Genomic DNA, 18,892 nt, shown 5'->3' with positions numbered 1-18,892 from the left:
GCCATCTCCCTCCGCCATCTGCAGGATATAATTTCTTTACAGTACAGTTGTTAGCTTTCCAGTGCTGAAACTACTGAAGCACTATTCAGGACTAAACTAGTTTGATCTAATTCCAAGTTTTTCTTTCCACATCCCCAATAAAATTAATCACCTCAAGTGCAGCTTCATTAATAGCAAAGAAAACTTTTGATGAGTTAGGTACGCTACATGAAGTGCTTCTGAAAGTGGAATACTCATGCTAACCATGTCCTTTCACATGCTGTTTTTAAATTGTGGTACTGAACAGTAACATAATAAAACAGTAATATAATTCACCGATAATTGGACCAAGCTTTAATATTCTTTAAAAACATACATACTAAAAAACTGTATTACACAGTACCCATCACTTGTGTCTAGAAGCTCTAATCATACATTAGAGTCTCATTAGGACTGGCAATGTATGGATAGATAACTGCAGCCTCAAAGAACACACAGAAATTTGCAAAATGATTTTATATGAAAACTCAAAACCTTTGCTGCTTAATGCCTTCTAAGATACTTCAAAGTCTGACTGTCTAATTACATTTAAGCATGTAAGCCTTCTTAAAAGGAAACTTTCAGTTTTGTTTTACAATTCTGTGCCTACTAACACACAATTGCACTCAAAGTAAGATTTACATACTAATTACTTGCCTATGCCTGAATAGCAGGTATTTAAAAATCTATCACAGGATAGTGGAAACAGCAATGAAGGGATAAAGAAGACAAAGAGACTAAAAAATGTTGCTCTTCTGGGTCCTACTTACAGACTGGCAAGTGTTTCTTTTTGGGCTCTGCAAAAGTCTTTGTTTGAGGATTAGTGTTCGGAAATTGAATTACATTGCAAAGGTTGAGTTACATTTTCAGTTCTATCAGAAAAGAGAGGAGCTTTTTTTTCCAATGATATTTGGTGTTAAAAATTATCAATAGCTCTATTTTGGATAGGAAATATTTAATGTTGAATGGTAATATACTGACAAGCATATAAAATGTTTTAAATTTCAAGTCATATTTCAAGGCCAACACAATATCAATTTAGTTCCTTTTTTTAATAATAAAACTACATTAATATTAAAACTGGGCAAAATTACTATAGTTTTAATAAAACAATTCATTAATAAATGAAAATTCCTAATATCAAAAATTAAAGCAGTGCACTAGCTCATCATAGTGAATTATAAATTATTTCCCACAACCACAGATTTTTACCTTGGACCAATAAAAGAAAATATTTAACTATTTTTACAGGCACGCTTTCAGAAACAGATGTCTCACTCCACCCTTTACCATCCAGGATAATCCAGGCACTCAACCTCAGGGATCAGCATTATTCTGTATCTTCAGAAAAATACATGCTTGTACTGTTTTACAATTTCATTTTAGCATTCTGGCACAATTCAGATCTGTGCAGAATAATCACTGGAGCCTAGCTCAAGATGCCATCAGTGAAAGGTCATTTTTCCATTTGTGAGCAGCAAGTCAAGGAACAGATGCCCAGTCTTTATGAGAAGAATCTTACAAATTACTTTTTTTAAACTTGATTCTTTGCTAATTCAGACAATACTTCAGAGTTACGAGCATCATTCACTAAAACTGTAGCTTGAGGTTTTGTTTTAGTAAACAAGAAATCATAGCTCTATTCTGTTAGTAGCTATTTGTATGTAATTAAATAGAGCTCTTCTCTTTGCTCTGTCTCCCCTTACTTTATCTTCACATTTTCTTTTGGTTTCAGCACTTCTTCCCTCCTCACCCTTCCATTCCAAGCAATATGTCTTTTTATCAGTAGTCAAACCAGGAAGCTACCTACAAGTTTGCAATTTGAACTTTCTCATCTATCATAATAAAAATAATGGTATTTATTTACTTTAGCTTGCTGTCCTCAGTATGGTTAGTAACTGTTGGTGTCTTTCAGTATAATCGCAATTAAACTAAGGGAGTGGGGAAACTCACAGAAATGTTTGACTCTTTTAGGACAGCTTTACCTCAGAAAAGAAAGCACAAGTGTCTATATAAAAGAAAACAGAAGTGTCTATATAACATAATGAACATAAAGACTAATCTTCCTATTAATGTGAACTTTTGCATTAGCCCCAGCAGCCATTTAACTTCCAACAGAAATTGCAGCTATTGCATGTGTTCTCAGCAATAGTGTTTCTGTCCCTGTATCCAAGGGACAGACTTGAGCCCTTGTAGAGAGCTGTCAAGTCTCATAACTTCAGCTGAACTTTAAAAAAAAAAAAGGTGCAAAAATCAACCAGTTATTAAGAGCAACTGTGCTTTCATTTTTAGATGTTTCTAGGCTTCTAGATATAGAGGGTGGGGAAAAATAGCTAGGACACATTAGACAAGTAAATGATTTATTAAAATTTGTATCTTCATAGCTAATTCCCATGATACTCTTTCAAGTGTCTGATGCTGTCAATTCTGCTAGTACATTTCCCTGGATGTGATGAGAAACCTACTCCTGTATTCCAATGCCAAGAGGGTGAGAAAGTTGTGAATTACATAAAACTTTTAGAAGTAACTTGGAGAAATTCCTCCAGATCAAGTTTTGGGGATGGTCTGCAAATCATCTTACAGAGGACCTCTCCAGAAATCCTGCTATTAAGGGAACTGTGCCTGCTGGAAATGACAGTGGGGAGACTGGAAATCTGGGGCAGTATTTAAGGCTATTTTGATGATGCTTCACTCCAGCATAACTGGTAGAATTGAGATCCCCAGAGAGTAACCAAAGCCCTTAAGACATGCCTGTAAAGAATACTGTGACTTCGAAACAATGGGATAAAGGCTTTTCTTTCCTCACAAAAACTCTCCAGGTTTTGGAGGAGGATAATTTAAAGACAGGATACTATTGCTGTAACTTGAGATAGTGCATAAGCAGTAAAAGCCAACACACTTTAATTAAACACTTACATTCCTACCAAGTAAGCTAAATGAAAATTACTAGCCATCATCTTTCACTAAAACCTACAATACAGCATTCCTGAAAAAGGCTACTTTATTGAAGCATTTCATTTTAGGCCCATAATGTTAAATATTTTCCACAGTACTCTGAAGAGCAAAATTACATACTTTAAAGGACATAAATGTTATTAATAAAAAGGAAAATATGAATATGCAAATCCTGAGGGATATCTGGGAAAACAGGAAATTTAATTCAGACAGATTCTTTATTCTTTCAAGTACAAGGGAGAAACTACTGAGAACGGAGTGTACTTTCCATTTTCAAATGAAGACAGATACAGTCCTGAAAAACATGCTTGAATTAAAATTACTGGAATCAATAAGCAGGTAAATGAGTTAAGTTTAAGAACTCATTATTTACAGGTCAAATGACATGATCTGATGAACTGTTCTGACTTCCACTGTAAAAATACAAAACCACAAGAGAGTTCTAAGCAGATGTATTTACTTTCTTCTTCAACACTAAACATTATTATATTTTTGTCAATGTATGAAATTTTGTGCATCTATACTGTGTTATTTATTCAGTCATTATCTCACTGTATTTTTATAGGCATAGACATCTTTCTAAGGATTTTGTTTTGTAGTCACTAAACAATGTGTCTGCCCTCTGGTGGTCACACTCACATTTTTACCGTTTTAAGTTAAAAATGCACTTCATACAACTACCACCTAAAAGGTTTAATAGATATTTAGCTTTTAATCACCTTGGGATGGCTTGTTTTACAGTCATGCAATTGCTTACATTTCAACTTTATCATGCAGAAATAGCTCACACATAATTTAAGATATTTCTTGTTTTGTCCATGTCTAAAACCAAGTTTAGACACCAATTTTTAAAGCACTCAAACTACAGAAAAGCAGAAAACACCTGAACTTTCCATTTATATTGAGATTATATGTTTGGTACTGTCTAGGAAAGATGTTACAACTTGTAACACATTGAAATGTTGGCTACTAGACTCCAAGGTCCATAAATACATTAACTGCTTCTGGGGAAAAACATGGATATTTAAAACACTGTTTGCACATTTAAAAGTGTGAGAGCTGCAATACTTAGAAACTTCTATACATATATAGTCACTCCAGTAGGCAAAAGGCAAGCCAATTATACATAAGGTACATACAGCTCCAATACGAAGGATGAGTTCCTTCACAACCCCAAAGTTGTCCCGAACACAAGTGCAGTATTACTGAGCTGTGGCAACAGTGGTGATAGTTCCCATCTGCCTCTATAACCTAATCAAACCTGGGCCTAGGGAATAATAATGATACCTGCATCAGAAAGAAGAGCTCAGAAGATTGTGGATTGTCTGCAAGAGCCTGAAGAACATAGCACAGAATCATCCATCATGTTGGAAGTGGATCTCAAGGATCATTTGGTTCACCCTTTCTTGGCAAAAGCATGATCTAGACAAGATGGCCCTGTAGCCTGTCCAGATGCATCTTAGAAGTGTTCAAAGTTGGGGAATCTACCTCTTCCCAGGGGAGATTACTCATTTGAGTAATTGGCTGACTGTTCTTATTGTGAAAAACTTTCCTCCTATGACCAATCAGTCTCCCAAGGAGTAACTTGTACTCATTACCCCTCATCTTTCCATGTGAGTCCCTGTAAAAAGGGAGTTTCCATCTTCTTTATAGGCATCCCTTAAATACTGGAACATGGTGCTAAGGTTTCCCCTAAGCCTTCTCTTCTCAAGGTTGAATAACCCACTTCTCTCAGCCTTTTTTCACATCAAGCTTCTCAGTCCTTGGTTCTTCTCTGGCCCTCTCCAGCCTGTCCACATCTGTCTTATTTAGTGGGGACCAAATCTGCACACAGTATTCCAGGTGTGGCCTGACAAGCACTGACATCTCCCTTCCACCTTCATTGCCAAGATATTCCCTCTCTTTGGGCGTCTCTGAACTTCACTATAAATAAAGAAGTATGTTGGTAAATGGAAGCAGGAATCCTTTATATTTGGCGAAAAGACCTTATCTCTGGTCACAAGGGCTCTTGTCTTCATAACTTACAGACTTGATCACTGCAATACTGAAACGATTTCATCACACTCCAGAGAAAGCAACTTCCTCAAAACAAGACAGGGCTCTACAACACATCATGATGCTGGCTTTGGCTTTTAGTGTTACTCAGAACTCAGTTCACTGTGTGGAAAAAGGGTTGTCATTGTGTCCTGAAATTATTTAACATCAACAATAAAACCAAATCACACTGGAACCATTAAAATTGCTCTTAACTGAAAACGCTTGCCATACATGGAGAGAGCACAGCTCTTCACAGCAGCTGGAACAGAACACAAAACTTACAGGTCCAAGACTCAAGAATGCCTAGAGACCACAGTTTATTCAACACTGCATGCAAAGACTCCATTTCTGTTCTCTCTCTTAATTCAGAACTCCCCTCCTGTAAACTCACTCAAGTCCTGTACAGTTTTGAAAGGATGGGAAAGGAAAAGGTATGTGTCCCCCTTTTCGAGTTAGAACAGGTTAATAAACAGCAAAATGGCTAGCACAGCCTATTAACATCTCACTTCACCCCAAGAGAGAATTAGATTTTGAGTGTATGTTGCCATGTAACAAACACAACAAAACTACCTAATTCAGCTGAGAACTGACAATTAAGAAATGCCTTCCATTAAAAAAAAAACCAAACTAACAAACAAACAAACAAACAAACAAAAAAAAAACACACAAAAAACCCCCAGCAATGCAAGGGGATTTAACTTTCTATTATATATTAAGTTTGCCAAGAGACTACAGCACTGGTCTGCTCATGGAGGTGGCTTTGTGGAAGGACCCACAGATTCCAGATCACTCAAAGTGGCAGTAACAAAGTTACTAAACCTGTTTATGCCACCCAAAGAAGAGCTGTAGCCAAGCTATCACTTGAAAATTTTAAGAAGGAATGCACATCAAGCACCTCCTGCATTTTAATTCCCCTAGAGATATGAACAGCAGCAGGGTCAGAAACCCCACTTTTTAGTCCTTCTAAACACTGAGAAATCATGAAGAGAACCATCTATCCTGTTAAAAAGGGTAACTTGTGGTGTACAAGACTACTGATGAACAACACTGAACTCTTAAATACTCTTGAAAAGTGGTCCTTCTCAAGGTTTTTTTTTCCCCTCTTCTTCTGAATTTTGTTCATTTCTACTATTCTGCCCATGCTATAATATTCAGTGGGGAAGACTTCCCCACTTAGCCAGCACCTATGTGCTGATTGGTTAACTCCATAATATTGTTCTCCACCAGCAGAACTGTTCCCTGACTCCAAATTTGGTACAAAAGCTGGGTTTTGCACTAATTGATTACGTACACCTCCTTTGCACATGCACAGACACACACAGAGCCCTACAGTGTTGTGACATTGTAAAGGTAACTCCTTTACATGAACCATCCAAATCATGTTGGACAAATAAACAGCACTGAAAACACAGAAACAGGAAAGTTAGAAGTGAGAGGCACAGATTAGAAAGACAAAGACAATCTGTACTCATGTACAAACACTGTGTATAAACACTGTCAGCTCCTCACTCAGGTAACAGTCTAAAGGAAAATGGTATGTTAATATTTGGTTGGCCGTCCAGAAAAACCTAATTAGTGGCCAAAGACTAACTCACACAACCAGGAAGTTATGGATTGGCGTTTGTTTTCCTCAGACAAGCTGTTGAACAGTAACAATTACATACTTTAAACCAGAGGAAATTAAAAGGTCATGTATACCTAATGGTGCAGACAAACTATTAGGACAACTCAATTTCCATTGGGATGCATCCAAATTCAGCAGTCTTACATGAGTATTTACAGAATTTAGAGAGACTACATCTGTACTGATTCTGTCTGATTTAACTGACAATTTAGACAGCTAGTTCCTTTCTAATGAGGTTGTTTTTTAAAGTTATCACGTCCTCATAAGTTGAACTGGCCTTTTTTTCCTCTCTTGGCTATTTTTGTGCATCTGAGATGCTCTGCATCAAATGCTGCTTTTTATATAAAGTTTAGTTGCTTAAAGTAGAATGGGGGTACTGTGAGCTCTTACAGAAACATTTTATAATTCAAGCTGTTATGCTTCCATACTAAAAAGTTAACAAGGGGAAAGCTGTAATCACATTATGAATTGAGCCATTTCAAAACCAAAACAGTGTAGGAAAACACTGTATTCACAAAATGAATACTAAGATACATTTATCTCAATTCATACAGCAAACCAAAAAAAAATTGAAAGCTTCTTAACAACAGTTAATAGAGGATCCAGAAGAACATTTCTGTACTTATTCAACATTTACTAGACAGGAGAAGCTAAAGAGCAATCCAGAGCAGTATTTGCAATGCAATTAGGCTAGACAAGTAAGTCTGAATGTATGCCAGCTGCAGGGGTCTGCCCTTAATTCACACAATCAAATGTCTAGTGTGTCACACAGTGTCTAGCATCAGTATCTCCAGTATTAAAAGTCTCATCAGATATGTACTTGTTTACTGAGCATCTTAATCAGGGTCTGAGCACATATCTAGCTGTACCTTCTAGCAGTCTATGTGCCAGTCCATCACCATCTGTCAGTTAAAGCTTTCACAGACAGAAAAAAATCAATTCAAACAAATGTGTTCGGCACTCAAACTAAGCTATCATTCACATTTCAATATAAGACTTGAATTCCTTTTCAGTGTTCTTCAACTTTGACCCAGCTCTACCCCCTCCTTCACTGAAAAGGGCAAAGACAACAGCCCAGCAAGTGGGACAGGCAAAACAGACCTCCTTTGTTCACTTTTTCCCTTTCAGTTTTCTATTGAGGTAAATAACTGAAAGCTCAGCCAGCCTCCAGTAGCTCAGAAGAAAGCAATATAGCTAGCTTGCAACTATCCTTTCCTGGTTAACAAACTGTGGGACAAAACTTATGGTGCATCATGTTAATCTTAGTACTGGAGATTAACTCTTTACAAATTCCCTTAATATTATATTTAGACAGTTTTCATAACTGCAGAATTTACAGTATCTTTAATACTGAACTGAATAGGCAATACACTTACTTACCAGCTTAAAATGCAACAAATTCTCACTGTGGAGAAAGTATAACTAAATTTTTTGAATACTAGCAGCCCACTCAGGAAGGCAAAATCAAATTCATTGCATATTGCCCAACACACAACTCCTACATCATTCCCTCATCTTACATTTCCAACATATATTTTCCTCTGTATGGCTTCCCATTTTAGCAACTCTGTTCATAAAACAGGACAAAATGAACAAGTCTGGTGAAAACTGTACAACAGAGTTTTACTGTATTATTTCAATGTAATGGAAGTTAAGTAATTACAATTCAAGGTGATTTGAGACAAATTAACAAAACTACAGATTAATAGCAATTCCACAGCTGCAGGTAAAACAGATTTAATTTTTAGGCTGACTGAGCTATTTGAGCTATGCAGTAATCTATTAACAAAATCCCAAACCCTTAGTGTATTTAGTATCTTTTATGTCCAGATACCATGGAGAGTCATTTCCCTAAAGCAGGACAAATGGGCAGACGTGCATTACCTTTTCTTAACTTGAAATCAGAATCCTCAAACCAATAAAATCTGACAATTAGAGAGACCCCAAGAAACTCTGACTTGGTTACTAAAGCTTCTCCTGTCACCAGAGAGAAACACCAAAGTGCAACAAGGTAGCAGGAGGTATCAGCATGTATCACTGGATTTGTTATTCCATTTTCTGAAAATAAAGACTACTTAAAATAGCCAAATTTTCTTACTACAGTCCTTTTTATCAAACAAGTTGTGGTATATGTGATAAATAATACATTTTCTGCAAGAAGATAAGGAATGGTAACTACGGTTCAGGTTCTGGAGATCTCATTCACCTTCAGCATTATTTTTGAGTATATTTACTGTAGCCAGTAACACTAATAACAGAACTAAGATATTAATACAAGTATGATTAGTTGTGGATTTATCTGTGAGTTGTGAAGAGGGTTTTAGCTCCATCCTTAACACCAGCTGGTATATGCCAACCCACCACCTGATACGGTCACACAGCTGTACAGATTCCCTTTAGCTACACTGCCTTTGCACAATCCCAAATGCAAACTCATTCAATGGATCCAGAGTTCTGTCAACAGCAAGCAGCTTTCTGGGTTTGCTTCTTTACATTCAATATTCTCAGAATCTAACACTTTCCCAGTTCTGTTGATCTACCTAGAATATATCTATTGATATATTCTGGCAGCTAATTTTAGACACCCAAGAGAATTTCACAGTACTTTGAAATTCAAATAAGTAACTTTCACAGACTTCGGCATCAAACTCTTCAGCTACTCTGGTCACTTGCTTTGCAATTTCTATTCAAAACTAAACAAATGACTGAGGGGTATTCATAGGAATGATAACATCAAACAGGTTAGACAAATATTAGAAAGACGCTGCACCTGCAAGCCAGTTTTCTGACTTCTAGATTCTTTGAGCAAGTATGTAACACTATACTATCTTTCTCTTTCCAGCTGATACCCTTTGCCAAAGAACACCAGCAACACCCCCTCTTGGCATATAAACTGCTCTCAAACTCAAAGTAGTTTAGATGCTTTCTGATGTTGTACAGTGACCTGTTTTATGCACAGACCCACATAACTACAATCTATAAATTATCACATCTACTACGTCAAATTATGGAAGATGTTGAAATGATTAAAAGTGCATCTGTTACATACAATGAAGTCTTCGGGTTTCATCTACCTTTCCCCCAATATACCTAAGAATCAAAATGACAGACACAGAGAAAGAAATGCACAAAGACAGGGAACATTAGAAAAAAGAAACCCAGGTAGTTAATACTGCCTTCTTGAGTCAGTAGGAGGTTGGTTTTAATAAACACCAAAAAGCTGGAGCTTTATGGATAAAAGAACATTTTGTCATGATCTATAGGTTCCATTATAGAGTTAAATATCACATTTTCCATTGTTTTCATCCAACTACATGTCGTAGTTCAAACTACTACACTACATAAAGAGGTAAGCAATAGCATTCCTCTCACAGAGTACCTGTCAATATGGAACAGCCTTATTGACTGGGCTGAAGCACACTATGATCTCAAATATTTAAACAGCTCGGATCTATTAATCAGGTGCTGTTTACACTTAGATTCCGAAGTCTTGGTTTAAACACATTTCAGACTTCAAAACTAACACATCTATGCTAAAGAGTTCAACGGCGGCTGACAGTTTAGTCAATTATTAGTTTACAGCCTAACGAAGTGCACTCTCTGCCCAGACTTGGTCGTGATATTCTGCATTAATTGTAATCAAGAATCAAAAAAAAGAGAAAGCAAGAAAAGCCCGGCATCCATACACATTGTAGCTATTTTATATCTAAATAGCATCGCATTTGTAACGGAGGAAAAAAGAGGGGGGATGATAAATAAAGGCGCAAGAGCCGAAACGCGGAGCGCGGCACTTCAGCACCGACAGCTCCTTCCCCGCACACGCCCGGCCCTCGCCCCCGCCGGGCAGCGCACGAAATGGCGACCGAGCCCGCCCGGGGATGTGGGCGCGTCGCAGCCGCGGAGCGTCCCCGCCCGGCCCGGCCGGGACCGACCCTCCCCGCCCGGGAGGTGCCACCGGCCGCCGCAGCAACAAAGCCCCGCAGCGGCCCCGCGGCACCGGGCGGGCTCGCCAGGTGCCTCCTCGCCCGGCCCCTCGGAGGAGCCGCGGCACCCGCGGCGGACGGGCGGCTCCTCGGCGTCGGGGCGCTGCGGGGGGCTGTGACACCGGCGGTGCGGGGGCTGGCGGCGGTGGAAGGGCTGATACCGGCGGTACGGGGGGATGTGACACGGGCGGTGCGCGGGAACGACACCTGCGGTGCGGGGGGATGGATGACAGCAGCGGCGCGGGGGGATGTGATACCGGCGCGGCGGCGGGCGCGGCACCTCCCGCAGCGTGATGCGCGGCTCGGCGACATGGACTGCCAGGCCAGTACTCACGGGAAGGTGCGGCCCCTCCGCCGGGGGAGAAGAGGGTCAAGAGGGTACCCGCGCTCTTTCTCTTGCTCTTCCTCCTCCTCCTCCTCCTCCTCTCCTGCTGCTGCTGCTGCTGCTGCCCGCTCGGCAGCCCGGCGAGAAGAGCCGCGGCGGGCGCGCTCCCGCGCTATCCCCTCCCCGGCGCCCCCGCCCCCGCCGCGCCGCGGGGAAGGCGCGCTCCCGCGCGGGGGCGGGGAAGGCGCGCGCATCCGCGCGAGCCGCGGCGGGGCGGGCGGGCGCGCGCGCGCGGCACGGGGGCCAGGCCGGGGCGGGGCGCGTGTCCCTCGCACCTGAGGAGGCACCGCCGCGCTGGGCTGGCGTTCCTTCCTCCCTCTCTCCGCCACCCAGGTTAAAATGGGGGTAGATTCATCGTCGTGCCGCCGCTCAGGGGTGCCCGAACGGTGACCAACTCGGCCCTGAGCCTCCCCAGCAGCGCCGATGCCCTGCAGCCCCCGGGCTCCGCCTGTGCCCTTCCCCGGCTGGGCACAGCCGAGCGCTCCCCGGGGCACCCCCAGAGCCGCCCCCCCGGCGAGGGCGGCGTTTTAAATAGCCGCATTATTTTAGCCCGGCAGTGCCCCTCTAAATAGATGGTTTCAGCGAGTTCCCAAACTGGAGACAAGGATATTATTTTACACTCGACAATTGTCCTGTTGAACTCGTTAAATTTCCAGTTCATAAGTTCAGGAAGGCAGGCGCTTGGATGCAATCACTCAAAGAGAAGCACTGGGTGACACCATTTGGAGAACAGCCTGGAACTGGTCTTATTTCAAATAAACCTTTCCGCTGAACACGCCTCTTGCAGTGCTTCCCTTTCACATTTTGCAGTTAATTTAATGCACAACATCAGAAAGCATTTTAATGTAATTTTGAGAACTCTGAGGTCTGTGCTCAGTATTACTCAAAATTAATTCAAGTATACCTTTAACATGTAGTAAATGCGATTAACTGTCACTGTTGAACTTGCCTTTGGATCAGCTCATTTAAGAATAGCCTTCTGTGCATTGCAAGGTAGCAACTTTTATAATGGTTAACTATTACACATTTGAGGGAACAGATCTCAAGGTGAACTCTATAGTGATAACTTAACAATGCAAAACATGATGCCTAAGATGAACAAAAAGCCCTTACCCTGCAACTCTGCAGAAACCCCTTTACGACTGGCAAGTTAAATCTGAATGTCTGACCTTCTGAAAAACAACACTCTAGATGAATAACAGATTCTATAAATGATAGAGGACATGCATATAAATATCCAAGGGTTAAACAATAACTCAGACATTACTGCTTCAGACTTTGGAGATATTCAAGCTCCTCTTAATCTGAGGCCAAGATATTAATGTTTGAGACCTGAATATGCAAAGAAGATTGGAATGAATGTGAAGAAAATCCTTTATAAAGAGGGGAAGTAAGTGCTTGAATGTTCTTCTGTTTGTTTGCTAACCTTTTCGTTTTTGCTATACAACTCCCATGTTCCCGACTGATTTATTTAAATATAAAACCACTACAGACTAAGTAATTGTGAATCAGTGTGTAAGGGGGCCTTAAAACACTAGGATATTGCCTTGAAAGATACCATGTTCCGTAAGGAGATCATGTAGCTACTCTTGACTTTGAGAGAATATGGATATAAAATGCAGAGAGAAGGATGACTTCTCAGACAGCTATCTGTTTGCCTCCTTGACGGATTCCATGGGGAACATGGTGAGCCAAACCTTCAGGAGGTGGACTGTAGAACTGCAGGACACTTGAGGGGAAAGATTTGAGTTGAAAGTTTAACTTTCTTAAAATGTAGGATCAAAGATCTGGTTATTATTTGGATAGCCAACATTAGTTTAAAAGCACAAAACATTGGGCTGTGGCAAACCACTAGGTGCAAGTTAGACCACAGAAACCAAGTAAGTGACGAGATTTCACTGTTGCAGGGAGGGTGTGATAGACAACTCTATACTGATATATGATGAGGCTGAAGTGTTGCAGCTGGTATGATTATACCCTTATTATTCCCCTGAGAATTTAAACTCTGTAATTTTTATATTACTGAGATAAACAAATACACACATTCAACAGCACAAAGCAGAAGTTTCCAAATGGTGGCATACATATAATCATACAGTAAACAAGTACATTCAAAGGTTTATACTAGGAGCTACTTCTGCTGGTGATGGCATCCACTATTGTGGATGAGTGCCATCCATACTGGCAGTAGGATGGTGGCATCAAGCAAAAAGAAACAGGTGGGGTTGTTGGCATAAACAACGTACCCCTCAGCCATTACAATAAGCAGAAATTGTGTGGCTGAAGGAATACTAGCTTTCTAAGTTCTCTACCTCCTTGCATCTTTCCAGTAGTCATCATTCTACTTTTTGTAGCCTTTCTCCTCACTTTGCCTGCTGCAACTATATCCATGGATTGGCAGTTCCAAACATAGTGGTTTAGTCTTCATGATCCTTTAATACCAGCCTTAGTTTACTTAGGTATCATCTACTGCTTTCTTCTACCTATTGAGGTTTTTTGATAGTCTTTGGCATTTTGTTCCTAAAGCAGACACTTTTGGGGATTATGGAAAGACATCTTGGATTGTACATCTCACCTAACTTTAGATGTCTACTATGTGAATGTCTGCATGTGAGCTAGTCACTCTCTCCACTGAGCATAAAGGGAACCAGAAATAGGCAGTTTTAGTGTATGATTCATCTAACCTATTTTAGATGGCTACATTAGAATAAGCCAAGTTGCATCCTAGAAATGCCGGTTTCTATCCATTGACTCTAACAGGACCAGCGGGTGTCTTGTTCAGCTGTAAGTGTCTACATTGTTAGAGTCTGCATTTACTCAGCTGAATGCCACCCATGTAATTTTAACATGAGTTATCCCACTGTTCCACTTGTTTTGATGTCTTACAATGGTGAACGGAGCACAGTGTAGCACACAAAGTACTTTGCACAAAGTAAAATGGTGAGGTATGCCCCACTGAATATATTCAAAGTCAGTAGAACTTAGACTAGTCATATTTGATAGATTATGGGGCCCCCCAATCAAAAACTGAAAAACTTTTGAGATTAATTTAATCTAGTTTATTTATGGGCATTTCGTATTTCCTTTGGAGGATCTCCTGATACCATGAAAGTAACGTAAATGCACTTACTGCTGGTCTAATACTTTTTAGAAGCTAGTATTTATTTACGATAGCAGCATAAAATGTGAATATCTCTAAGCAGAAAAGAGCCCAAAGACAAGATCAAAAGCTTAAGTGATAATGTCTAATGTTAAAAGCTGCACTGCTTGCTATACAGTAACAAAATCAGCTTTCACAGACTACCAGGCAGAGGATGTGGTTTGATGTAAGATATGTTCAGAACTAGGGTAGCAAGAGTATCGTGCAGGACAGACACTGCACAGAAGTGTTCTGATGTGCTGTCAAGAACTGAAAAAAAATACTTAAGGCTTCAGAACTATTCTCTCGAAAGACAATTTGTGACTACAGTTAGGTACTGCCATGCCTGATTTATAAGCTATTACCTAGGTTTCCCTTACAAGAAATCAGAGTTCTTCTGGAATCCTAGAAGGCTAGCAAGCTAAGCAGTTGGAGACATATGGAAATGCCGTGAGTTTAATCATGCCTATTTAGGACTTAGATATTCAAAGCCGATGGCAAACACTGCCAGGGATTCACAGGGCTGAAACTTCCTCCAGGAATTACATGCTTGAACGCAAAATGAAAGGAAGCGATCCTGTTCTTTGAGAAGCAGATGGAGAGGAGGAGCTGTTGGTGCTGTCACCTGTCCCATCTTCCATTAGCTTGATCATTAGAGTGCTGCAAATGGAAGTAGGAGCCCTGGGTTCAGTTGTTTTCTTTGCTCAATGGACTTTAACTTCTCAGGGCACAAACCTTTCAAAAACATATAGAAGAATCTGAGGATGAAGGCAGAATTTTCAATCCACTCTGCACAGGATAGTTAAACATTGAAAATAATCATGGCTAGGCTTCGCGAACGAAGATTTGGGAAGGGCTCTACCCACATTTACTACAGGCGCACTGGTGGCTAAAGAGGCCAATGCGAGATAGACAAGATCAGCTGCAAAAGGCACAGCAGAAAGACTCCTTGGTTGGTATCAGCAGGATACGATTCTTTCTGCGTTGTCTTTTCAATGGTGATCCTGTGTGCGTTCTCGAAGGAAGCAGCAGCGTTATAGATGGTGTGTCTCCAGACCTCCCAGCTGGAGGCCAGGGTAGACCAGCAATGAAGATCAGTGTGGCCAAGGCTGAGATGTTGCTTCAGGGAGTCCTTGTATCTCCTCTTTGGGGCTCCTCTCTTGCGGCAACTGGTGGCAAGTTCACCATAAAGCAAGATCTTAGGGAGGCGGTCGTCCTTCATCCTGGAGATGTGGCCTGCCCAGCACAGCTGTGTTCTCAGCAACATGGCCTCAATACTTGTAACTGCTACCTGTTCTAGAACAGATGTGTTAGTTACATAATCTGACCAGTGGATGTTTAGGATTGAACGGAAGCAGCATTGATGGAAGCGTTCTAGGAGACGCAGGTGGTGGCGGTAGATGACCCGTGATTCAGATCCATATAAGAGAGTAGACAGCACTATGGCTCTGTAAACACTGATCTTTGTACTTTTCTTCAAGTGTTTATTTCACCAAACTCTTTTATGGAGTTTTCCAAAAGCACTCTATACCTTTGCTAACCTGTTGTCTATCTCTCCGTCAATCTTACCATCCGAGGAGATGAGGCTACCTAGGTAATTAAACTACTGGACTGATTTGAGCTCTGATTGGCCAATGGTGATATGGGGATGATGGAAGACTTCCTGAGGTGCCAGCTGATAGAAAACTTCTGTCTTCTTCAAGCTGACTTCCAGCCCAAAGAGCTCAGCAGCCTCAGCAAAGCAGGATGTTAAACGCTGCAGAGCTGCTTCTGTGTGGGCGACAAGGGCGGCGTCATCAGCATAAAGCAGCTCCCGGACAAGATGACTTAAGGTCTTAGCGTGGGCCTTCAGTTGCCTTAGGTTGAATACGTTTCCGTCGGTATGATATCCAATGTAGATACCATCTTCTTCATCAAGGTCTGCGTGGCCCTTTGGTTGTTGCAAGAATGCAACCTTGTTTCACACCATGGGTTATTAGAAAGGGCTCAGAAAGTGCATCATCATATCTGACTTGGCCGCGCCGATCCTCATGAAGTGAGATGATCATTTTAAGGAACTTGGGGGGACAACCTAAACATTCCAAAATCTGCCATAGACCTTTTCTGCTCACTGTATTGAAAGCCTTGGTGAGATCAACAAAGGTTACATAGAGACCTTTGTTCTGTTCCCTACACTTCTCTTGCAGTTGTCTGAGAACAAACACCATGTCTGTGGTACTCCTGTTGGCTCTGAAACCACATTGGCTTTCAGGAAGAAGTTCTTCTGCTATAGTGGGTATTAATCTGTTCAAGAGTATTCTTGCCAGGATCTTGCCAGCAATGGAGAGCAGAGTAATACCCCGGTAGTTAGAGCACCCGCAGCCGCCAGCGGGGATTGTGCCCTCGTGGGAGAGGAGAGGAGGAACTTTGGAGCACGCGGAGGTGAAAATAAAACAACACACATAAAATACATCTCACACAAAAAATGAAACTCTACTTGATATAGTTGCCTGTGTATGGGAAAACTTGAGTTGAGTTTTAACCCTATGTCTGCACATACTTCATTGGTTTTTTTGTGTCTTTGTTGTTGTTAGATTTGTAACTGGCCTCCCTTCTCCCCAGTAGCTTGACTGTCTAGGTTATATTTTGACTAATGATTAGAGCATTCTCTCTTGTGCCTGTGAGTATTAAATAATTCCGTGGAAAGTGAAATGCCTTCAAAAAGAGAGAGTACAGCACCATTTTATTTTGGAATACTCCATTTCTTAGCAAAGGCTGAAAAAGGAGTTAAACACACATCACACATCCTGGACAATTCTAATCACAGGAAGATAGTACCATCAGCTTGGTTTTCTGTCAAGTTTAATCAAACAGATGGATTTCTCTGACAAAGGTTTTCAGATATAAGAGAGAGATGAACTTCTTGAAATATTCACAGATACCAACATATGCAGATGACAGTACTTTTCTCCATGCCCAGATATAAAGTTAGAAGTTTTCAGAAACTTCAGAGAGAAAAAATTATACAAAATTTATATTTAGTAAAATCTCTGGTATATTACAGCAACTATATCTGGTTTTGATAATCTGGATGTACGTACAGACTAGGGACTGAGATGCTGAAAAGCAGTGTCACAGAAAGGGACCTGAGGGCCCTGGTCAATGGTAAGTTGAATATGAGTCAGCAGTGCCCTGGCAGCCAGGAGGGCCAACCATGTCCTGGGGGGCATCAAGAAAGGCATCACCAGCCAGTCGAGGGAGGGGATTGTCCAGCTCTGCTCTGCGCTGGTGCAGCCTCACCTTGAATATTGTGTGCAGTTTTGGGCACTGCAATATAAGATATTCAGCTATTGGAGAGCATCCAAAAGAGGGCAATGAATATGGTGAAAGGCCTTGAGGGGAAGCCATATGAGGAGCGACTGAGGTCACTTTATTCAGCCTGGAGGAGACTGAGGGGAGACTTCACTGCAGTCACAACTTCCTTGTGAGAGGAAGAGGAGGGGCAGGCACTGGTCTCTTCTCTGTGGTGACCAGTGACAGAACCTGAGGGAATGACCTGAAGTTGTGTCAGGGGCGGTTTAGGTTGGATGTTAGAAAAAAGTTCTTCACCCAGAGGAGGGTTGGGCACTGGAACAGGATCTCCAGGGAAATGGTCACAGCACCAAGCCTGACAGAGTTCATTGAACAATGCACTCGGGCACTTGGTGTGACTTTTGGGGATGGTCCTGTGCAGGGCCAGGAGCTGGACTTGATGATCCTTATGGGTCCCTTCCAACTCATCATATTCTGTGATTTCACAAAGTCAATGGAAAATTGACATTAATTTCACCAGGAACAGTATTTTATCTGATATATAAATAAGGGAAGGCAGTCCTTCACACATGGCAGATTAAACTGTCTGGAAACATCAAACACTTTTTGTGTGCATGATTAGAGTTCACATTTTTCCATTAGAAGAGATTGGCTGAGACAATTAAAAACTTCTTACAACCCTACTTCATAGTTCAAGGTTCTTGAAAAACTACTCTACACAGATCAAAAGCCTACAGACATCAGGCAATTTGTCCAAGGCACTTCTAAAGTGCCGAATACTAAGCAACTCCATTTTCAAAAACAGGAGCTTAGTATCAAGCTTGACATTATGATTTAACATGTCTCATCCTTCAGCCAAGTGTCTCATAGGTTGGGTTTGTCTTCAGTGGGCTGTTTTCCGTTATGGAAATGAGCTAGGAAACAATGCCAGGATTCTGGAAAAGCCTAATAATAGCTATTAGAGCTATAACTCTTGCTTTAGTGAAACTTTATTCCAATCTACCCAATAGTCATGCATTTATTTATTATACATATCTATAATGTGAATGGACTTAATGATTTTCACACACACTCACAAAAACTAAGCATGTACTGAAGTCTTTTATGATGACAGAGAAAAAGAACAAAGTCATTGAAAAAATAAGGCCTTTTTCCCAATGTATGAATATAAATTTTGATCACATGTAGAAAGGCTTAGAATAAAGGAAAGGTTTTGCTTGGGAAACTTAGCAGAAGGAGAGGAAAACTTTGGTGAAAAATTATTTCAATGAAATTCTTTTGAAGTTACCCTTTAGTCTTGAACTACAAAAAGTCTGCTTACTTAGGATACACCTTGTTCTCTATGTCTGCTGGACCTTCTGAGGATGAAATTAGTTTTAAATTACAAACACACAATTGCCCTAATGGCTTCTGTTTGGATTTCTTGAGCAGTGAGAAAATCTCTAGATAAATTGACTGGC

The 18,892-nt window shown here is 40.9% G+C and overlaps 1 protein-coding gene across 37 annotated transcripts in view; it reads right to left on the bottom strand.

The window, feature by feature from the left end:
- Positions 1 to 11,131, bottom strand: part of NRCAM (neuronal cell adhesion molecule) — a 156,019-nt gene extending 144,888 nt beyond the window's left edge. For 36 of the 37 annotated variants that reach the window (XM_032687356.1, XM_032687357.1, XM_032687363.1 and 33 more), the window contains exons 1-2: positions 10,952 to 11,131; positions 2,636 to 2,640 (exon numbers count right to left, since the gene is read on the bottom strand). The gene's annotated coding sequence lies outside the window, so the exon portion shown is untranslated. The remainder of the gene's footprint in view (positions 1 to 2,635; positions 2,641 to 10,951) is intronic. The other variant, XM_032687335.1, reaches the window with a different exon arrangement.
- Between the last annotated feature and the right edge of the window lie 7,761 nt (positions 11,132 to 18,892).

The sequence above is a fragment of the Chiroxiphia lanceolata genome, chromosome 5 (genome assembly GCF_009829145.1).
Source record: "Chiroxiphia lanceolata isolate bChiLan1 chromosome 5, bChiLan1.pri, whole genome shotgun sequence".
Taxonomy (NCBI): Eukaryota; Metazoa; Chordata; class Aves; order Passeriformes; family Pipridae; genus Chiroxiphia; species Chiroxiphia lanceolata.
The sequence above is the reverse complement of the archived record's forward strand: the minus strand, read 5'-3'. Positions and strand labels throughout refer to the sequence as shown.